The sequence below is a fragment of the Hoplias malabaricus genome, chromosome 6 (genome assembly GCF_029633855.1).
Source record: "Hoplias malabaricus isolate fHopMal1 chromosome 6, fHopMal1.hap1, whole genome shotgun sequence".
NCBI lineage: Eukaryota > Metazoa > Chordata > Actinopteri > Characiformes > Erythrinidae > Hoplias > Hoplias malabaricus.
This window is the reverse complement of record NC_089805.1, coordinates 41,120,877-41,144,073: the sequence shown is the minus strand read 5'-3', so window position 1 is coordinate 41,144,073 and position 23,197 is coordinate 41,120,877. Positions and strand designations below refer to the sequence as shown.

The 23,197-nt window shown below is 43.6% G+C and overlaps 1 protein-coding gene across 1 annotated transcript in view; it reads right to left on the bottom strand.

The window, feature by feature from the left end:
- The window catches only part of gabbr1b (gamma-aminobutyric acid (GABA) B receptor, 1b), a 209,313-nt gene extending 192,225 nt beyond the window's left edge, over window positions 1-17,088 (bottom strand). Inside the window, exon 1 of the mRNA XM_066673693.1 lies at window positions 16,304-17,088. The gene's annotated coding sequence lies outside the window, so the exon portion shown is untranslated. The remainder of the gene's footprint in view (window positions 1-16,303) is intronic.
- Window positions 17,089-23,197: the final 6,109 nt, after the last annotated feature.

The window sequence follows — 23,197 nt, the reverse complement described above, 5'->3', positions numbered from 1 at the left end:
ATGTTTGTGTGCATGTTTTTAATGTAGTGGTCAGTGTGTGTGTGTGTGTGTGGTTAGGTGTTAGTACAGTGCCACAGTTACAGTGACCAGTGTTAGAACCATAGTGACTCTGAGACAGCTCTGTTTACATAATCTCACTACAAACAAAACACACCAGGACAGGATCTCTCTCTCTCTCTCTCTCTCTCTCTCTCTTTGTGTCTCTCTCTCTCTATTACACACTTACTCTGATTTGTCAATAGGACAGTTATGATCTGAAATTGAGACAAATTACAGTCATATCAGTATCATCAAAACAGCAGCATGCAGCAGCACCAGGTACAAGTGGAGAAATGAAGTGTGTGTGTGTGTGTGTGTGTGTGTTTTGTGCGAGCGCAAAGAAGAACCAGAGGAGAGTAGGATTAACCCACAGCAATTTCAAACAAATATATTTAACATGTTTTTTCTTCTGATTTCAAACTGCTCACACGTGACTGTGTGTGTGTGTGTGTGAAACTATCCACAGGGGTGAGTGTGTGAGTGACAGAGTGAGTGTGTGTGAAATTGGTCAAGGTTAAGGGTAAATAAACAGTCCAGAATATCGGAAACATCCAAGCTGCTAGGAGTCAGTTTAACTGCTGTTTCACAATGAGAACCACCATCATCATCATCATCATCATCACTGGATAAAATGGCTGACTGCTGCTTTAAAGTTCACTTTAAGAGGAGACAGTATCTGTGATGATGTACAGTACCTGTGACACATCACCAAGAGAAACCATTATGTATACTTACCTGTACTTACTCACCTGCATACGGGTCATGTGAGAGGGAAAAGAGTACTATCTCTTGATGCTGAGTTTTACTTACCTGGTTGAATCCATTCTCCACAGAGGGAAGGGGGAACTAGCATCTAGAAGAGGGAAAATATATTATCTAATAAATAGTGATATTATGAATGAATGTTAAACATGCCATGGCTGTAACTGAATCTTGGTACAGTTGTTAGTTTGTTAATTTTTATTGTTTAGGAAACTTGTGTATAACTTGTGTATCCAAGATACTATAACTTATACCTCTTCAGGGAATGGTATATTCTAAGGGGCGGGGCTACCTATATATATATACCACACAGGGGTAAAAGGAGGGGACTCTGCTAGACCGTAGCGAGAGGAGCATAACCTAAGGGCATAATAAGACTCAATTGATTTAGTTGTCTTTATCCTTTTTGTCTCTGCTTATAGAGAATTTTGTTTTGTTAATTTTTTTTGTTCACAAGGAGCGCGCGTGTATATATATTGTAAATAGTAATTTAAAGTCTGGTGTGTAAATAAAGGTGGAAGGGAACCAAAAATCGAACCTCTCGGTGTTATTTCGAGTCGACCTTATAACATCTCAGGCCTCTCGCCCGACTCTACCCATAGAGAACACCTCCCACCATTTCACTTTGCGATGGTGTAGGGGTGAGCTTTATCACAGTATCATTCATTAATACATAGAGTAGTGTTGAAAATCGAATACTATTTCATTTATTCTTCACAGTATTTTCACACTATGTTCTGGTAAAGAGTGACACCGTGTGTGAAGGTTAATGCCCGAGAAACACACAGTTCAGTAATAAACCAACACAGTCAGGAGCCTCTGACACGAAAACAATAACACGCAACTCAGAGGACATATGTATTTATCCTGACACTACACACTGACACAGAGAGAGAGAGAGAAGGATACAATCAGACCAAGAGACAGAGGGGGAAAGACAGCGAAAGGAAGCTAGACAGAGAGAAATGAGATGAGAAAGGGATTGAGAATGAGACAGAAGTAAATAAAAAGAGAAAGACAAGAGATAGTGAGAGAGGAATGGAACACGAGTGAAAGTAAAAGAAACACATCAGTATGGGGGCGCACACGTGTCCTTCATGAATATCAGTGTGTGTGTGTGTGTGTGAAGAAGCTGGAAGTTGAGGTGTTGATCTCTGTCTCAGAGCTGTGTGTTCCTGGTGTTCCTCGGCCTCTCTGGACTCTGTCTGTGACCCGAGTGTCAATCAGGAACTCCATTTACCTGCCGTCTACTTCCTCCTGCCAATCACACACAATTTACCTCTCTCTCTTTCTCTCTCTGTCTGTCTTTCTCTTTCTCTCTCCAGACTTCATCACTTACCATCGTAAAGCAGAAGACCGAGGAGCCGGACGATTAACCTGTCCATCAGAGCCAGGCTCTTACAGCAGCTTCCTGCAGGACTCTGATGACCACGGCTGGTCAATCCCTCTCCAAGTCGGACCACTAGATCATTCTCACTGAGTCTCCCTTCAATCAGACACAGGTCACTGGACACAGCCTCGGGTCGATCCTCTCTGAGCGACTCGCTCCACCCGCGACATGTCGCAACGTCTGTGGACACGCCTTGTGAAGAGTGGACGTAACACCATTGTGGACACAACTTGTATAACCTCCATAGGAAACCCTCCACGGCCCTGGAGCAGCTGCACATGAGCTCATGTTTCTGACCCTCTTCCAAAAGCTACATAGTGCACTTTCTGCAGTGCTGAGCCCAGAGTACCAATGACAGAGGCTCTATTCTCACTATTACAGTGATAATGACCCGCAGTTCACCCCAAAAACAACATAAACACGGGTCCAGCGCTGTGATGTGAGACTCGGACGAGGAGGCGGAACAAGTTGAAAATGTCTGCACTTGACAAAAGTAAGGCTCTTTACCCATTTAAACACATCAGAAATGGCCCTTTATGGAACCAAAAGTTCTGTGATGGCGTCACTCTAAGAATCTTTAGTAGCACTTTTATTTTGAAGAGTGCAGCTCGTCTGGGTGATCAGACTACAGAAAACCACTGGGTGGTCTTGTTTCCCAGATTCGGAATGGGTGGACTCCAGATACACATATTAATGCACACGTGCACTGAACAGGGGACTTTTAAAAAAAATAATATATCCTCTTTAATAAACAACATCTGCACTTGCATCCTGCCTCCAAGCCTCCAGCACCATCGCAGGCAATTACAGTCCTTGGGCTTGACTCCTAACCCTGCATTAACTTATGTCATTGTAATGTATATCAATGTAAGGCTCTTCAACCACAGAGTGTTATCAGAACTATTGATAACCAAACACTCTCACGAGAATCAACCCCTGATGTTGATGTTAGCCAAACCCTTCTGCATTGACTTCACCATCCTGTGTGTTTCCGTGCGTATGAAAGACATCTGACACATGGCTGATTGTATGTTGTCGCTATGGAGAAGGATAAATCACAGACTTGATGGAAGCTACACACTCAGCGTCCTCTTTACTACAAACACCAGCTTTGAAGTTCCACAATTACAGACTTCAGATCTGCGCAATTCACCAGCGTCCACTCTGACTCACTCTTAATGGAGCCCAGGGCCGCCGCGCAGCAGCAGCAGCCCTGTGTCACTGACATGGTACTCTGTAGGAAATGGGAGATTTTGAATGGGAAAGTACAGTGATGTATATACATTGTGTTCATCGATACACCTCCCTCCATCTGCTCTATGTTTGCTCTATGCCTACGTCCAAACAAAAGCATACTGATCTGCAGTTACTGGGGATTATACACTCTTTTCCATTCTTTTGAAGAACTCTAGAACTTAGACACTGCTCCTTTAATTATACAGTAATTCACAAGCAGATATAATTGCTAAACACACCTGAAAAAAACAGACATTCACTGTATTTCACGCTTGCTTTTAATGTATTAATATAGGCAGCAGATTATCATAATTCAACAGTAATCTGCTGGAAACTTAAGCTGCCAGACATTTCTTATGGGATTCTTACACGGTAGATTGTGCGGGTGTGTGTGTGTGTGTGTGTGTGTGTTTTAGTATTTGTAAATCAGACACAATGCTGCTTAGGGGGATTTCACACAGGTCACTATCACTGCTGTGTAAGAGAGGGGTCCACTTCTGCAAGATATAGAGCAGCTCTGACCACTGATGAAGGACTAGAGAAGGACAGACACATGTCTAACTGAGCTACAGTCTCCCCACTCCCCACCATAGAAAAGATGGTTCTTCAAAGGTTCTTCAGTAAAGACAATGGTCCTATCTAGAACCTTGATCAGTCAAGGAACCATTTAGTGCATGCAGGGTTCTTTAAAAGTTGAATGGGCTCTTCAGACTGATGGAGGATGAGTTGTATATTGTTCTATTTAAATGGATGGATGAACAGATGGAAGAACGGATGGATGGATGGATGAATAACTTTATTGATCCCTGAGGGAAACAGCTTTCCTACAGCAGCAACAAGCACAAAAAGACAAACCTCATAACAGGACAAAACACACTAACACACACTAATACATTAAACATTAACAAACACTAACTTTAAACACATTGAACACTAACTCAAACAAATACAATAAACACTAATTCACACGCAATAAACACTAACACACGCAAAATAAACCCTAACACAAACTAACACATTAGCCCTAACAAACACTAGCACAATAAACACCAACAAACGCTAACACACAAAACACTAACACACACTAACACAGTAAACACCAACAAATACTAACACATCAAACACACTAAACACTAACACACACTAGCACAATAAACACTAATGCACAATAAACACTAACAAATGCCAACACACTAAATGCAAACAAACAATACGTCAACACACTAAACACTAACACACTATATGCAACACACTAAACACTAACACACACTAACCCAATAAACACCAACAAACTCTAACACACTAAAAGCGAACACACGAGACATCAACACACTTAACAACAACACGCCAACACACTAAACATTAACATAATAAACACAATAACACCAACAAATGCTAACACTCTAAATGCCAACACACTAAACACTAACACACACTAATGCAATAAACACCAACAAATGCTAAGACACTAAACAATAGCACACTAAACACTAACACACACTAATGCAATAAACACCAACAAATGCTAAGACACTAAACAATAGCACACTAAACACTAACACACACTAATGCAATAAACACCAACAAATGCTAAGACACTAAACAATAGCACACTAAACACTAACACAATAAACAACAAACGCTAACACACTAACACAATCAACGCCAACACAATAAACACCAACAAACATTAAGACACTAAACAACAGCACACTAAACACAAACACAATAAACACCGATAAACGCTAAAAAACTAAACACTAACACAGTAAACACCAACAAATGCTAACAAAATAAACACCAACAAACATTAAGACACTAAACAATAGCACACTAAACACTAACACACTAAACACTAACAAATGCTAACACAATAAACACCAACTAATGCTAACAGACTAAAGATCAACACAGTAAACACCAACACACGAACACTAGCCGATTAATCACTAATACACACCAACACACTAAACGTTAACAAATGATAACACAATAAACTCTAACACACACTAACACATTAAACACCAACAAACTCATTCTCCATCAGTCTGAACATTTCACTGTTTACCCATAGAACATTCATTGAGTGTTCATGGTTCTGTGTAGAACCATTATGTTTACAGAAGAACCTTTGAGGACGTGGCGCTACAAGAGCTGTGTTTCTGATAAAGTGGCCAGCCCAGTTTCTGCATAAGAAGTGCTAACCGAAGCCCTGCTTTCCGAGTTGGACTGAACACTGTGTCCATTTTAATGACAAGCTTCTTAGCATCAGCTTTTTCAGCAGCCTCCAAATTATCCAGAACAATCCCGGTCTCTCCGTCCAGAGCATGTGCGCATACAAAATTAATCATTTTTTGGTTTCAGTGCCTCAATCAGATCTGAAAATACAGAGCTCCGTCAGCAGAGCCACAGTGGCATCCCCTATTATTCATTAATTCCCTAATTAAAGGAGTTGGTTAGCTCTCTGTTTTGTCTCAAGGGAGGGCTGCCTTGCTGATGAATAAACACATTCACTGCACAAACGCTAATTAACCCCATTTACACTCAGAGACGTCCTGGAACTGCACCTCAAAACACTGCAGCAGGAAAAAACACCCACCTCACACACTTCAGACGCACCTGCCACAGAGCACAGACGCCTTCAGAGCAGCAGCTTCAACAGACGCAGTAACACCAGACAGACTCCAAAGAGCCGCCACTGTGTAACACCTCAGCGTGTAACACCATTTCTTCCTGAACTCTGTGGACACACTGTCTCTGTCATTGTCCTATTTATGGTCAGCTTTTTTTCCAGACAAATCAATTTGGACACAATTTTAAAAACTTAAAAGCTTTTTTTTTCTACCTCAAATAAAAGTTGCATCCAACTGCAGCTGCACCCAATTCTACAAAACATCAGCACCATGTGGAGCTCCACCGCCTCAATCACGAACTGAATTCTGTGACCTGCTTTGGTCAAAACACCACAAGGATCAAACTCCACAGCAGCATTGTTCTCCTGTCTAAACAGCCCTGTTCAGAGAGGCTGGTTTTAGCACCTGTTCCTTTAAATCATAATGAGCCATGTTTCAGTTCAGCACAAGAGCCCAGGAGAGAGGAGTAGCTCTGGGTTTTAGACGTTTTCGCATGTTCCTCTTTCTTCTCGAAGGGGCGGGACCACAAAGGAGGCACAGGTGGTAACACTGATGCTAAGGCGGAGATAAGAACAAACCAAACCAGAGCCATGTGCTGAAGGAGCACGTGAGAGACAAGGAAACACATGGAACAGCGCGGAAACGTGACACTCACATAAACACGGGTCCAGCGCTGTGATTGGAGAGACTCCGATGAGGAGGAGGGGCCTGCACTCTGTGTAAAATGTGTCACAAAATGAGAACGGCTCGTTTGGGAAACGTGAACAAGTTTTGATAAAAGGCTTTACACAGCGCTGTGGTCTGCTGGTTTCCCACCTGTAAAAATCAGCCCCACTGTGTACAGGCCTTTAGTTTGACCCTTCCCTGTGTATGAGGGCAGCCTGAAACACAGCTGCTCACATGCTGTATATTTCTATCACAGAATCCACAGCTGTAGCCCTCTTTCAAATGCAATTTGCAAATGGCCCTTTGAAGCAATCCCTTTAGCAAACTACACTGGACAGTGTTTGTGGGAGATCTATGGATAAATCAATGAACAGCAAACGCAAAAACAACAGCAAAACGGAAAGCCTCTGTTCCCCTTTAGAGCTTCTGCTGTATGAACGCAATAAACACCAACAAACTCTAACACACTAAACGCAAACACACGATACATCAACACACTAAACACTAACCCAATAAACACCAACAAATTCTAACACACTAAAAGCAAACATACGATACGTCAACATACTAAACACAATAACACCAACAAATGCTAACACACTAAACACCAACACACATTAACGCAATAAACACCAACAAACGCTAAGACACTAAACAATAGCACACTAAACACTAACACAATAAACACCAACAAATGCTAAGACACTAAACAATAGCACACTAAACCCTAACACAATAAACACCAACAAACACTAAGACACTAAAGAATAGCACACTAAACACTAACACAATAAACACCAACAAATGCTAAAAAACTAAACACTAACAAAATAAACACAAACAAATGCTAACACAATAAACACCAACACACACTAACACAATAAACACCAACAAACGCTAAGACTCTAAACAATAGCACACTAAACACTAACAAAATTAACACCAACAAATGCTAACACACACTAACACAATAAACACCAACAAATCCTAAAAACTAAACACTAATACAATAAACACCAACAAATGCAAAAAACTAAACACTAACACAATAAACACCAACAAACGCCAAGACTCTAAACAATAGCATACTAAACACTAACACAATTAACACCAACAAATGCTAACACACACTAACACAATAAACACCAACAAATCCTAAAAACTAAACACTAACACAATAAACACCAACAAATGCTAAAAAACTAAACACTAACACAATAAACACCAACAAACGCTAAGACTCTAAACAATAGCACACTAAACACTAACACAATAAACACCAACAAATGCTAAAAAACTAAACACTAACAAAATAAACACAAACAAATGCTAACACAATAAACACCAACACACACTAACACAATAAACACCAACAAACGCTAAGACTCTAAACAATAGCACACTAAGCACTAACAAAATTAACACCAACAAATGCTAACACACACTAACACAATAAACACCAACAAATCATAAAAACTAAACACTAATACAATAAACACCAACAAATGCAAAAAACTAAACACTAACACAATAAACACCAACAAACGCCAAGACTCTAAACAATAGCATACTAAACACTAACACAATTAACACCAACAAATGCTAACACACACTAACACAATAAACACCAACAAATCCTAAAAACTAAACACTAACACAATAAACACCAACAAATGCTAAAAAACTAAACACTAACACAATAAACACCAACAAACGCTAAGACTCTAAACAATAGCACACTAAACACTAACACAATTAACACCAACAAATGCTAACACACACTAACACAATAAACACCAACAAATCCTAAAAAACTAAACACTAACAAAATAAACATAAACAAATGCTAACACAATAAACACCAACACACACTAACACAATAAACACCAACAAATTTTCAGAAACAACTTCAATTTAAAAACAGCACAATGTCACCATTGTGTTTATTGAAATAGAAGCTAAAATTTAGCAACAGCATAAAGATATAAATGAAAGTTGTAAAAATACACACAATATATAAGTTTACTGATCCTACTCCAGCCGTTGTTCAACCCAGAGACCTGCGGCTGACTGCAGCCTCACCTCAGACGCAGATGACGGCCGTTAAAAAAGAAGTCTTGAAGGCGAGCAGGTGTCCGAATTACACAACTGAACAGGATACTACTTCCCAGCTGCACTGCTGATCGCTAGAAAACAACCTGGACAAACTGTCGTCACAACAAACGTCCCTATCTTCCCCTAGTTCCTGACAGGGGGGTTGTGGCTGTGGAGGTGACAGTCTTCTGTTCTTTTCTCATGTGCTGATGTGGTTTAATAGGATTCCAGTGTGCCATGGTTTACTTATTAAGAGATAAACATGCCTCCTTCTAGTGTACGGATTAGTAATTCAGAAAATAATACCAAGTGTACATCAGCGATGTGTGGAACTAAACCATACAAAGGTAACTTCACTGGAAGTTCATGAAACAGATTTTCCTTTAAGCCGTTTTACAGCATTCCTATTGGTCCACGCCTCGAGACGTTTAGACTCCCTGTAAAGCTGGGGATTTCCAATTCACGTCAAAAAAAGCACAACTCCTGCTCTGAAGAGTAACAGCAGAGAGTTGCTTAAAGAGATGGTAAACAGGAAGTTGTGAGAGGGGTTTAAACTAAGCTCTGTGTGTGCACGGTTTTCGAGATGTAAAAGACAACTTTTCCAACTACGTTGATTGTTCTCAAAAAATAAAGTCTGCTTGGGCTCCCACCCTGATTTTTAAGCTCGGAAATGTAATAAAACAGTAACTAAAAACAAATCTGAGACAACTGCAAATGTGTAGTGGCCAGAGCTTATGTGTAAATCTGTATTAGACCAGATTCCACATGTGGACCACACATCTGCTTTGTGTAAACGACACTGCAGCATCTAAAACGGATTTGATCTTTAGGAAAGTGTATTGCATTATGGCAACTCAATTTCCTTTTCTCAATCTCTGTTTTTATTTTAGCCCCAGGACAGGGGGGTCCTCCCAACAATGACACCCTCTCACACACACCCTCAGGGGTAAATATTCTGTACCTTTAGTTAGGGAACATAATTGTACATTATTCTATTCTAAATGTCGATTTTAAAATGTGTGTTGATTTCATACGTCCCAAGGGAACACAACTGGACTTTAACAGCACTGTTATACCTTTAGCGCCTTTTCTCAGAGTGTAATGTTCACCTCTGTTCACACAGACCACTGGAGATGAGAAGAAAACATTCAGCGTAAGATACTGGAGCACATTATTTTCTCCTATCAGAGTGTTTCTATTGGACCATTCAGTGTGCAAGTTTGACAGAATGTATACGGCCACTAGTGTGTCCATAGTACACAGCTGTGAACCTTATAGAGTGTCTGCATTAAACACACACACACACACAGAGTTTAGAACAATGTTGTTCAATAAGTGGACTCTGGTCCAGACCTCAGTGCAGTTTACTACGGATCAACAACAAAACAAAGATTGGAAAAACCTTTCCTCAAAATCTCTCAGTTCTGAGTCCAATCAAAGAGGTTGTAGAACATTTTCCATCACAACAATGCCCTCAGCAGCAGGTAGCGTGTTGACTTGAACTCGTCAGACGTTGCTTAGCAAATCAGGCTAAGGTCGGCTAAAACTAAAGTGACGCCTTCTAAACCGAACTGTCCAAAGGAAAGTGGACAGTGAAAACCCCTCAATTCTGGAGAAACGGACTGAAGAGTGCCTCCACTTGCCTCACTGGTTTGACCTCTGTAGAAATTCATAAGAGGGTCTCTAACATTCATATTTGAGGAACTCTAATTTAAGGGAGTGTGCCAGTGTCCTCTGGTGTGTGTGTGTGTGTGTGTGTTTGTAAGTGTGTATGGACACTTGTCTAGACTCTCACAGCCCCCACTGACACTGCCCTCTACTATTTAGCCCTTAAAATTCCTCTGCAGTTCGATTTCAGCACCATGGACAGAGACATGGCCTGAGATATGACTGTGTGTGTGTGTGTGAGAGAGAGAGAGAGAGATGCTGAAAATATAAACATGTTCCTGTAAACTGCATGTATCCATTTCAGCAGTGTGAGAATGTGTGTGTGTGTTCCCCGATATGTATCTGTTTCACTGATAAGCTCTGCTGCTGGATCCTTTTCTGCCTGTTACTCAGAGTCAAGGACAGTATCTACCGAATGAAAAGCGTGTAATGTAAAGTGCTGAGCAGGTCTCAGGCGTCGAGGAAAATGATGTGTAAAGTTATTTACTCTTTAAAAATGCTAATATTAGAATAAATGCAAATAAACTAGGGTTGGCCTGAATTCCCATCCTGGAGTATTCACTGGTAATGCTGTGTTTAGTATTCAGAAGAGCACGCCACAGTCAACGCAGCCCAAGCTACAACATGTTTCATCAGCGAAGACCTGTGAAAGAACAGTTACCGTTAATACATAACAACGGCATACATATGTTTTAATCGCTAAACTGAGGCATCAGCTGAACACAGCACTACACACTGCACAGCACTTGCCTCCCAAAGCTAAAGGAGCAAAGGCTCCTCGAAATGAATTCCGGGTCTTAATTAAATGACCGTGACATGCTTTGGTCAAAATACCACAATGATCAAATACTACAGCAGCATTCTCCCTCTGTCTAAACCGCCCTGTTGAGAACAGCCGGTTTCAGCGCCTGTTTCTTTAAATGATACAGAGCCACAGCTCAGTTCAGCGCAGGAGCCCAGGACTGAGGAACAGAAGCTCTGGATTTTAGCCGTTTTTGCTCGATTCTCTTTCTCCTTTGTTCTTATTTTTCCCCACTATATTTATTCATATTTATTTTTGATTTGAATAGTGATTATTTCCTATAATTTAAGTGAGAGTTCCAAGATTCAGTGTCTGTCTCTGCTACAGGAGCTAAATGTCCCTATGTAAAACATGTTTAGACATTGTTCTTGATCATTTAGGCTAGAATTAAATCTGCTACTCTTGTGATTTGAAAACTACTCTTTCATACAGCAATTCCGATATAAAAATGATCCATCTCCCCGCCGTCAGAGCACTGCACTATTCGGGAGCCCATATATTGCTTGTCTGTATGAACACATTCATTGTTCTCTGTCTCTCTCTAATTCCATCCCTCTGTGTGTGTGTGTGTGTGTGTGTCTGTGTGTGAGTGTGTGTGTGTATGTGTGTGTGTGTAGGGGGGGTATCTCTAGCTCTTTCCAATAGCTGTGTGAATAAAACATTTTCTCTTCTCCTCTTCGTGTTTTTACATCACACTGAAAGGTCAGCGTGCTTCTGTGGACACATTTGTGTCAAACGACTCATTTGGTATTCGTTTAGTTCTGTCGACACCAGAGAACCTCAGAGAGGGAGTCCGCAGTGATGAGGACACGGTCGGACAACGGTAAAGGAATATTTCAGTTTTCCTCCTGGGAATACTTGGGAATTCATTCATTCATTTTCTGTAACCCTTATCCAGTTCAGGGTCGCAGTGGGTCTAGAGCCTACCTGGAATCATTGGGCGCAAGGCGGGAATACACCCTGGAGGGGGCGCCAGTCCTTCACTGGGCAACGCAGACAAACACACATTCACTGACACACTCACACCTACGGACACTTTTGAGTCACCAATCCACCTACCGTGTGTTTTTGAACTGTGGGAGGAAATCGGAGCACCCGGAGGAAACCCACGCAGACACAGAGAGAACACACCACACTCCTCACAGACAGTCACCCGGAGGAAACCCATGAGACACAGAGAGAACACACCACACTCCTCACAGACAGTCACCCGGAGGAAGCCCATGAGACACAGAGAGAACACACCACACTCCTCACAGACAGTCACCCGGAGGAAGCCCACGCAGACACAGGGAGAACACACCACACTCCTCACAGACAGTCACCCGGAGGAAACCCACGCAGACACAAGGAGAACACACAACACTCCTCACAGACAGTCACCCGGAGGAAACCCACGCAGACACAGGGAGAACACACCACACTCCTCACAGACAGTCACCCGGAGGAAACCCACGCAGACACAGGGAGAACACACCACACTCCTCACAGACAGTCACCCGGAGGAAACCCACGCAGACACAGGGAGAACACACCACACTCCTCACAGACAGTCACCCGGAGGAAACCCACGCAGACACAGGGAGAACACACCACACTCCTCACAGACAGTCACCCGGAGGAAACCCACGCAGACACAGGGAGAACACACCACACTCCTCACAGACAGTCACCCGGAGGAAACCCACGCAGACACAGGGAGAACACACCACACTCCTCACAGACAGTCACCCGGAGGAAACCCACGCAGACACAGCGAGAACACACCACACTCCTCACAGACAGTCACCTGGAGGAAACCCACGCAGACTCAGGGAGAACACACCACACTCCTCACAGACAGTCACCCGGAGGAAACCCACGCAGACACAGCGAGAACACACCACACTCCTCACAGACAGTCACCTGGAGGAAACCCACGCAGACTCAGGGAGAACACACCACACTCCTCACAGACAGTCACCCGGAGTGGGACTTGAACCCACAACCTCCAAGCCCCTGGAGCTCTGTGACTGCGACACTACCTGCTGCACCACCATGCCGCTGAAAAGGCACTTCAGGAGGCTAAAACGTCTAGTTGTGTTAACTACATTTGCACGCTTGAATGATACAAAGGTATTCATCCTGCATCTGAAGCACCTCCTAAATTAGTTTTTCTGCCTCTGTTGCTATGTGCTAAGTTGCTAAATTTAAAATTAAAAAAGAAAATCCAATTCTGTGTCAGAAACAGTGCCCTATTCACTATGTGCACTATTGTGAGGTTCTGCCATTTTCCAGTAGTGTCCAAAATCATAGTGCACAATTTTCTGTGCACAGCTTTTAGTCCCACAATGCACTGCAACAAGCAGTGTACAACCGATGTACCCAAGGGAATATAGTATAAGCATAATGCACTGATATACAGAGCTGGTGCAGGAACGTAATGGTCAGAATACAAAATAAACCAAAGACACCTTCAGAAGGACATTTTAAAGAAATATATATAATATCTACTATTATTTATTTCACAAAACAACATGTTCAGACTCTTCTCATGCAGTTAGACTCTTACGGGCGTGGACTGGTGATATGACATTTGTAGTGGAAGTGTCTGAAATCATCCAGTACCCCCCTGAATTCATTCCCTGTGACAGTGCACTATACAGTGAGTAATGCAGGGAATAGTGAGTAGGAGGTTAATTTGAACACGCCTCTAATCAGAAAAACCTACTGCCTCCAGCGCTGAAAGACTACAAAACACAAAAAATAGTCCAGAGCATCACTGATGGCCACTATGAACAGTAGGTCTTTGTTGATTTTTTTGGAGGTCATATATTAATGAGGGACAATCTTAATGAAGATACTTTAAAGCTGAATGTATTACAGTAAACACTGCGTGAGTTGCCCATAAATCTCCCGTGTTCAGAAAGGCTCAAAAGTCAGAAAGGTGAACTTCCCCTTTAAGAAATGATACCCCTACCCTCTCTGTGTGTCCTTTTCTAATAGCAGTAAAGTGCTGGGGACGCAATTTGGAGCTTCCTGTCTTTAAAACCACACTCCCTGGATGATGTTTTGTAAAATGGCACAGCTGTCTTCATTCATTTTGGAGATGAGTTTTAATAGGAGCCATGCCTTTGGTCTCCCCTTGTTTTTCCTGCGGTGGTGGGTGGCTGGGTACTTCAGGTCGAGTGGTGGGCATGTGGTCCTCAGACATCACACTGAGCATAAACTGATAGCACTGCAACCTTGACTGTGAGCTTTAAAGCTGCTTAGACCAAATCTACAACAAAAACACACTGGTATAAGGCGCACCCAGAGCTACTTCTGAATCCTCCTCGCTTCCAGTGAATCCTGAAGATCTGAAAGCCCCTCGGTCATGTGCTCCACTCTCGGCTTGATTACGGCGGAGCTCTACTCCACCTGCACTTACAACACAGCTGCAGTAAACAAAAGCTTACACATTACCCTTAAACCAACAGAGTAGAGTCGGTGTGGCTGTATTACATCGTGAGGACTAACCCTGCATAACCTCCAGACTGAGCCTCCCAGGAGGAGGTCCTGCCCCCAGCTGTGATAGATGTGTGTGAGGGAGATCAGAGGTTTACTCCGGAGTGTGTGGACGCTCCTCCGTCAGATCTCAGCGCATGGCTCTAAGAACACTGAGGGGCCACAGCCACAACTCTGCAGTCACTGCTGTATCTGTGTATATGTATAAGTCTGAATAGCATTTCTCACACGTCCAAAGTTTTCTACTTGTACACCTGTTCAGTCACACCCCACAAAATGTCTACAGTGTATCAGCACTGTCTGAGCGAAACCTCATATCTGGTGTAGAGTGGATCAGACACAGCAGTGCTGCTGGAGTTTTTAAACCCCTCAGTGTCTGGACTGAGAACAGTCCACCGACCAAAAACACCCAGCCGACAGCGTCCTGTAACTGATGAAGGACTAGAGGACGACCCACACACACTGTGCAGCTACAGATCAGAGCTACTGTCTCTGACTCTACATCTACAAGGTGGACCAACGAGGGAGGAGTGTCTCAGAGTGGACAGAGAGTGGACACAGGGTTTAAAAACTCCAGCAGCACTGCTGTGTCTGATCCACTCTACACCAGCACAACACACACTAACACACCACCAGCATCACGTCAGTGTCACTGCAGCACTGAGAATGTCACACCTGGTCTGTGGTGGTCCCGACCATTAAAGTACAGTGTGAAAGGGGGATTAGAAAGTATGTAGATCAACAGATGAACTGCAAAGGGCTCCTGCGTGGAGAGAAAATGGACATTTTTTGCTATCGTTTGTAAAACAATAACTTTCCTTTACTTTGCACAGTGTTAATGTTGAGTGAGGGGCTTGTGCAGTCGGAAACACTCTGCACCTGTTACAGTCATAATCCCCCTGGCCTCTGCTGTGTGTAACCCTTTAGACGTGTTCACGCTGTGTGTGATGTACGCACCGTGATGTACTGTAACATGCTTAGTGGGTGTGTCCTGTGTTTATGCTGCTATTTGTTTACTATGTGTATTCTGTATTGTCTGCATTGTTTACCCCTACATTCGTAGGAGGAGGTTTTAACTTTTCATGCGAGTATTTCTATTGGTCCATTCATTAAGAAGCTTTCCCACAATATTATTATGTACAAAAATGATGCGATTTTCCGTTCCCACGGTGACAATACGCTGTATTATGCAATGCCTATGCATTCCCCTTATTATGCCTGTAATGTGGTTATATAAAGCAAGTTTAATGATAGTGTTACTAGCTATTTTAAGGGTGCCACATGACAGCTGGCCTCCTGGGCTCATACACAGCTCTGTCGGCTAATGACAACTGCCCCTGACCAATCGATTAAGAGAATGTAAACTGAAAATAAAAAGATCTGATCCCTGCAAGTGGCCAGGAAAGTGCATCAGACGGGGATCCTGCATCAAAGCAGTGCCTTCGTCCACATTAGAGAGAATAACACCCTCCCACAGAGCCAGTGCAGCACGCTGATGAATGCAAAACACAGAATAATGACACTTACAGGAGCAAGGAGCTGCTGGCTTTATTGGAGAAGATCCTAGATCCTTATCTGGGGTCCTTATCCAGTCCAGGGAGAGAGGGGATGCCGAGGTTTAAGGTTCTTGCAGTTGCGCTGGCAGTTATTGCAGTTGAAATAATAAAAACAGTAAAAAAAATAAAATAAGAAGAAAACTTCACAGCAGCTTAATTTTATTCTGAAACAGCTGCTTCAGAATAAATTCACTATTGCGTGGTTGAAGCGTCGAGGCTGGAGATGGACAGGTTCTCAGTCAGCCCACTGGTCAGACTGGTCATTACTAGCAGTCTCAGCTTTCCTGGGAAATGTGGGGGAGAATATCACAAGTTGCAGTGGTCACCTGCAGCCATCGGTAGCCTACAGTCGAGTGTCCATGGTCGTATTGCTTGCTGGGTTTCAACACTTGAACGATGGACAGCACACATATATATATATGCGCGCGCGCACACACACACACTCTCTCACACACCACCTCCGTACAGAAGGCTCAGAGATCCGAGCAAGGTTTACGCACGATACTCAGCAGCAACTGGGGCTGACAAATGTGCCATGCTTCCATCGACTTCTCGCAGAAAATGAGGCTTAGTCCACACCAGAGCAGGCTGGTGCTACCCCGCCGGATCAAAGCCCACCGAGAAAACACGACGGAAACCACGGAAAATCCACAGAACGAGGCGCGCACGGAGGACGATGGAGCATCATACCTGATTCTCTCTCTCTCTCTCTCACGACGTCACAGAGAGGCGCAACGTTACTCTTCTTCCTCCTCCCTCCCTCTCTCTCTCTCTCTCTCTCTGCAGTCCCCACTTTGAAGCCCACACGCTACACCAAAACGCGTTATATCCTCGTTATATATTTTTCCCACACCTCTATTCAGATACGCCCCGCCTTCCTACTCTGTGATTGGCTCCTAGTGCGCTGCTTCGCTTTTCCATTGGCCGGAAAGCTAGATGAGGGGGTGTGGAGTATGAAATAACCAGCCAATCACAGCTCAGAAGGATATTATTTGAAAGTCAGTACCTAATAGGAATACTATTAGCCAATCACAGTATAAGAGTACACACACACACACACAGTTAGCCAGTGGGATCACAGGAACCGGACACTATCGGCCAAAAACAGCAAAGCATAGGGGAAACGATTAAACTATCATAGCGAAGATTAGGCAAAACTACTGGCCAATCACGGCAAAGAATTGTGACATAATTAACTGAAGAGTGTTAAGGAGATTAGAGCCTTTTAACCAATCACAGCACAGTGGTTTAGCTCTCACAGTGTGGAAGAAATAAGACTTTCTCAACCACTGATCACTATTAGTGAATCACAGCACAGAAGACACGACACTATTTGTCAGTCACAGTAACAGAGAAGGAAGATATTAGCCAAAGCAGAGGGCTCAATATTAGTCCATCATAACACAGAATTAAGGGGGACATTGGGGCCAGCCAAGATGCAGGAGATGGGGCAGTATTACCCAATCACAGAATAGAATGAGGGACAGTATTACCCAATCACAGAACAGAATGAGGAGCAGTATTACCCAATCACAGAACAGAATGAGGAGCAGTATTACCAAATCACAGAACAGAATGAGGGGCAGCATTACCCAATCACAGAACAGAATGAGGGGCAGCATTACCCAATCACAGAACAGAATGAGGGGCAGTATTACCCAATCACAGAACAGAATGAGGGGCAGCATTACCCAATCACAGAACAGAATGAGGGGCAGCATTACCCAATCACAGAACAGAATGAGGGGCAGTATTACCCAATCACAGAACAGAATAAGGGGCAGTGTTACCCAATCACAGCACAGAATGAGGGGCAGTATTAGTCAATCAAAGCAGAGAATGAGTGAAAAATATTAGCCAATCACAGCACGAGAGAAGGGACACTTTTAGCAAGTCACAGCAAAGCAGAAGGGACACTATTAGCCAATCACAGCACGGGGACACAAACAATCAAAGGAGAGGGGCTGGGACACTATTAACCAATGGCAGCTCTGCAATCAAGATTCTCCAATCCAATTGCAGTTCAAGAAGTGGCTCACAGACCCAATCCTACATAAGAACCAATCACAGAAAAGAGGATAATATGCTATTAACCAATCACAGCACAGAAACAGAAAGGTGGACACTAATAATCAGTTAAAGCCCAGAAGTGGAGACTTGAATGACCATCCACTTCACAGGATTGAGATACTACTGGCCAATACCAGAGCGAGAGCCCAGACCTTCTCAGCCAATCACAGCACAGGAGGCGGTGTTAACCTGAATTGAAGTCGGGATGTGGGGGTGTGTGTGTGTGTGTGGGGGGGGGGGGGGGGCAGTAAAAACACCAACTCTCTCACTGCTGTGATGAAGACGAGGCTGGTGGAAGAGGGGGAATTAGAGCTGATTGGCTGATGGAGAGACAGATGGTGTGATCTGGTCCTGGATAAATAGAGCAGGCCCCCTCCTCCAGCGAGCTGATGGCTTACAGAGAGAGCGGCCAATCAGATGGCTCCATCTCGCGCCCCCCCTCGGCCCTAGTGTGGTGTCAGTTTGATGTATGTAGTCATTGTGCTGAGCATAATACACACATTTGGTGCTGCTGGAGCTTCTGGGTGAGATTTCATTAGGAACGGCGACAAAGATCAGCCCGTGCTGGAACCCCCTTTTGTCACTGCAGGGATTAAGCAGTTTATTACTATTCATTACAGCTCTTGTTCAGTGTGAGAGCCATCCACACACACACACACACACACAGACAGAGAGAGAGCACACACAGCTCTAAATCCTGCCGCTCCGTGCCTTGGCAGAGGAAAGGGAGGATGAGTCATGGAGGCTGAGAAGGAGATCTGAGTTTACAGTGAGACAAACATTCATCAAGCGATGCTGAGGCTGCATGAAAATGTTCAATTACAGAGCCCCCCCCCCTCCCCTCCCAGTCAAGGCTCCACAGCCTCTGGTCGATCGACCGGCCTCAGAGCAGCCGGACTAACTTCTACAAAGTATGGACACCTGCAAAACACCCAGGGCCTCGTTTATAAAATGTGTGCATTCATAAATTTTATCTTACTTCTTAAATCTGAGGTAAAGTGCTTAAATGAAAACAAGCCTCTCCTGTCATTTACACACCTGTGGACAATTTCACACACTCACCCAGTCACTCACACACTCACAGATCACACACTCTTCTACTAAAGAACTAAATAATCAGACTTAAACCTTGCTGGTTCACCTGGACCATTAGCTAAAACTACTGCTGTCAGAGTAAACTCGGACTTGTCCAGATGATCAGATCAGCCTGGTCCTAAAAACCCTGCACTGGCTTCCAGTTCAATTTGGTGTTGAAACCTTTAATTAAAACCCTCTTACTGACTAATAAAACCACGCATGGTCTTGCTCCTGCGAGACCTCATTTCTAATTACCAATCACCATGATTGCTGTGATCACAGGGCTCTCTGGCTTCTTACTAGTTCCCAGACTTCAGAAGGCATCAGCAGGGAGAGAGCTTTTTCCTTCAAAGCCCCCAACTCCACAATAATGTTCCCGTTAACGCTTGGGTCTCAGACACTGTCTAAGTCTTCAGGTCTACGCTCAGAGCTCACTTGTTTAGTTTAGCTTTACAAATCTAACGTTTCCTGTTAGGTAAAAGTTATAGACCGAGGAATGAGCACAGGGAACTGTGGGAAGCCTGTGTTTCAAGGAGCTCCTCCCCGTTTCCATTTGGTTCTCTCCTTTTAGTTATACTCAGATCTACTGGAGTCGCTGGCCACAGTCTGAAAATGTACTCCATAAATCAAAAGCACAACTAATTCCATCTCTCTACTCTTTTTTGGAGTAAACGACTGCCCACCTGTCCTGCCTGACACTGATGGAAGACTCACTATAGGGGTCTCCTTCTACCCACCTCAGACCAGCTGCTCTCCATCTACTGCTACCCGTGGACAGTCTCACACACACACACACCAAACTCCACGCAAAGGGTGACCCAAGGTGAGGATCACACCCTAGACTCTGGAGCTATGGAAGCGTCATGACCTGTTCAGTGTAAATGAGAAACTGCTGTCAGTTTGAGGGACATGCTTCATTCAATTGAGTTTTATTTGTTTAGCAGTGCCCTTAGTATAGAGAAACCCTCTAAAAAAATGAGGAAGAAACACTGAGATAAGACTCAGAAGGTGGTGGTCTCAGAGTCTCTCGGAGTACGAAACACTAAGAGGAACCAAAACTCAAAAAAATACCTCAGGAACCTATAGGACCTCAGGAAACGTTTAGAGCAACCAAGACTCAGAACAGATCAACTTTCTTACAGCATAATAAAGAATCCCTAAAAGAGGAGTCTCAAAACACACGTAGAGCATATAGGAATTACAAAAGAAGATCCAAGACTCAAAACTCACCAAATCATAAGGAAGGAAAAGGGAAAAACACAACCAGGAACCAAGGATCAAAACAGGAACTCCAGAGGAGAATAAGGAAGAAGAAATCCAAAGAACTCAATGAAGAACGTTCTTAAAATGATGAAGAAGAATAGCCGAGAACCAAGGCTCAAAAAGAGAAACTCTCTAAGAGAGTAAGGAACATTAGATGAGTCCCAAGACTCCAAGGATGGAACTGTCTTGTAGAATAAAGAACCAAGACTCCGAATGATTACAGAAGGGAGGAAGAATAGCTGAGAACCAAGAGTCAAAACGAAAAGCGTAAGAGCACGAGGAAGTAAAGCTAATCTGCCCGGCAGTCGTGTGAAAGTGAGTTTGCTTATTTACTGGCTGTGGCCGTCTGCGGAGCTGTAACGGAGGCTAATGGTTGCAGTATATTATTAAGCTGTCATAGCTGCTCCTGAGTCATGGGCGTAAAATTACTCAAGCACTGATCTAATGGAGCAGATAAGAACATCAGTCCCCAGTCACTACAGGCTCCAGTGCTACTGCCACACCTGCAGTAAGAGCACGGAGTAACAACAGAAACAATATCACGGTTACAGCATCAGCCCAAGGCACGGACCTAAAAACCAACAGACCACAGTTTAACCGCTACCCACCCAGCCCCCATCTCACACACCATAATTACAAGCCAAACCTGTCTGACATCGTCCAGGAGGGAAGACTCAGAGAGGGACTTTTGCATCAAGATCAAGGTGTTAGAAAGGGTGTAATACAATGGTTCCTAAAAGGACCATTCATTTGTGGATGGATGCGAGGCAGAAACATACCCTGGAGAGTGTGTCAGTGCTTCAGAGAACATCACACTCTCTCCCGGACAGACACACACCTGTGGATAATCTCACGCAGCCAGTCCACTTACCAATGTGTGTTTTTGGACTTCATCTAAGTGCGGGGGCCCACTCTGTGGAGCGTAAATTGGTTCATTCAGGGTCTAAAATCCAATCAGTTATTTCATTTTATGTGAGCCGCATACATCTTTTATGAAATGCATTCATTCATTCATTATCTGTAACCTTTATCCAGTTCAGGGTCGCGGTGGGTCCAGAGCCTACCTGGAATCATTGGGCGCAAGGCGGGAATACATCCTGGAGGGGGCACCAGTCCTTCACAGGGCAACACAGACACACACACACATTCACACCTACGGACACTTTTGATTCGCCAATCCTTGTCCGTGTTCTTTTGGACTGTGGGAGGAAATCGGAGCACCCGGAGGAAACCCACGCAGACACAGGGAGAACACACCACACTCCTCACAGACAGTCACCCGGAGGAAACCCACGCAGACACAGGGAGAACACACCACACTCCTAACAGACAGTCACCCGGAGCAGGAATCGAACCCACAACCTCCAGGTCCCTGGAGCTGTGTGACTGCGACACCTACCTGCTGCATCACTGTGCCGCCCATGAAATGCATTGTAATACCAATAATAACAATAAATAATTCTGATAAACACAGATTTCCATTGTTTTTTGCGCCTGATTGCACCTTTAAAAATATATTTCACACAGCCTATACACTTTGAAGTGAAGCAAAATACACTACAGTAGACCACTGAGCATATCACACTGATCTCATTTGTGGAAATTATGCTCAGTTTTCACAGTTTACAGACACACACACGCGCATACACACACATTAATGTAAACGGCCCGACGGTCACACACGGAGAAAAAGGGCAGCGGTGTCTGAATACACTACAGTAATCGCTCATCCACGTAGACTCACACTCTCCAACAAAAGCCTCCGCTCAACCCAAACACTGCATTACACTGGAGTGCTTCATTATTCCAGAGGGGAAATTGTTTTTCCTGTTTTTCTCCAAAGGAGTTCCCATTTACATATGCAAAGGAACGTCGTGGCGTAGAGCAATTTACATAAATACACTTCTATAATTCCACTGTGGGGAACAGGCATTTGCATAAAGATCTACACACTGTGTTTCTACAGCAGGACCATAAGTATTCAGCACACCACAAAGCTCATTGTCACTTATTTACAACCCATAACGTTCAATAGACATATTCTTCCAATGCTCACGTTCTGTACTGACACTATTATCACGTTTGTGGAGCGTACAGTCATTTATTGCCATATTTACATAGACACGTGAAACTCAAACGCACACTTGAGCCATTCCACAAGATTGTTCCCAGAACACAGGGTAATGTGACATATCCACATCAAGAAATCATACATGTTTGTTTCCCCCCCCCCCGTCTCTGGAGTCTCAATTATACACAGCTCTTACAAAGAGTGTAGGGAATTAGTGAAGGGGGCAAGACCTGGTGTAGCCCCAACACCGTCCCCTTACAGTTAGAGAGGAGGAATCCAAGCTCCACTCTGGCTTCAGATCTGAACATCCACAGCTGATTCTGTTCATCCGTCCTTCTTTATTGTAAATGATTAAAATGCTCAATGAACATAAACAAATGCTTC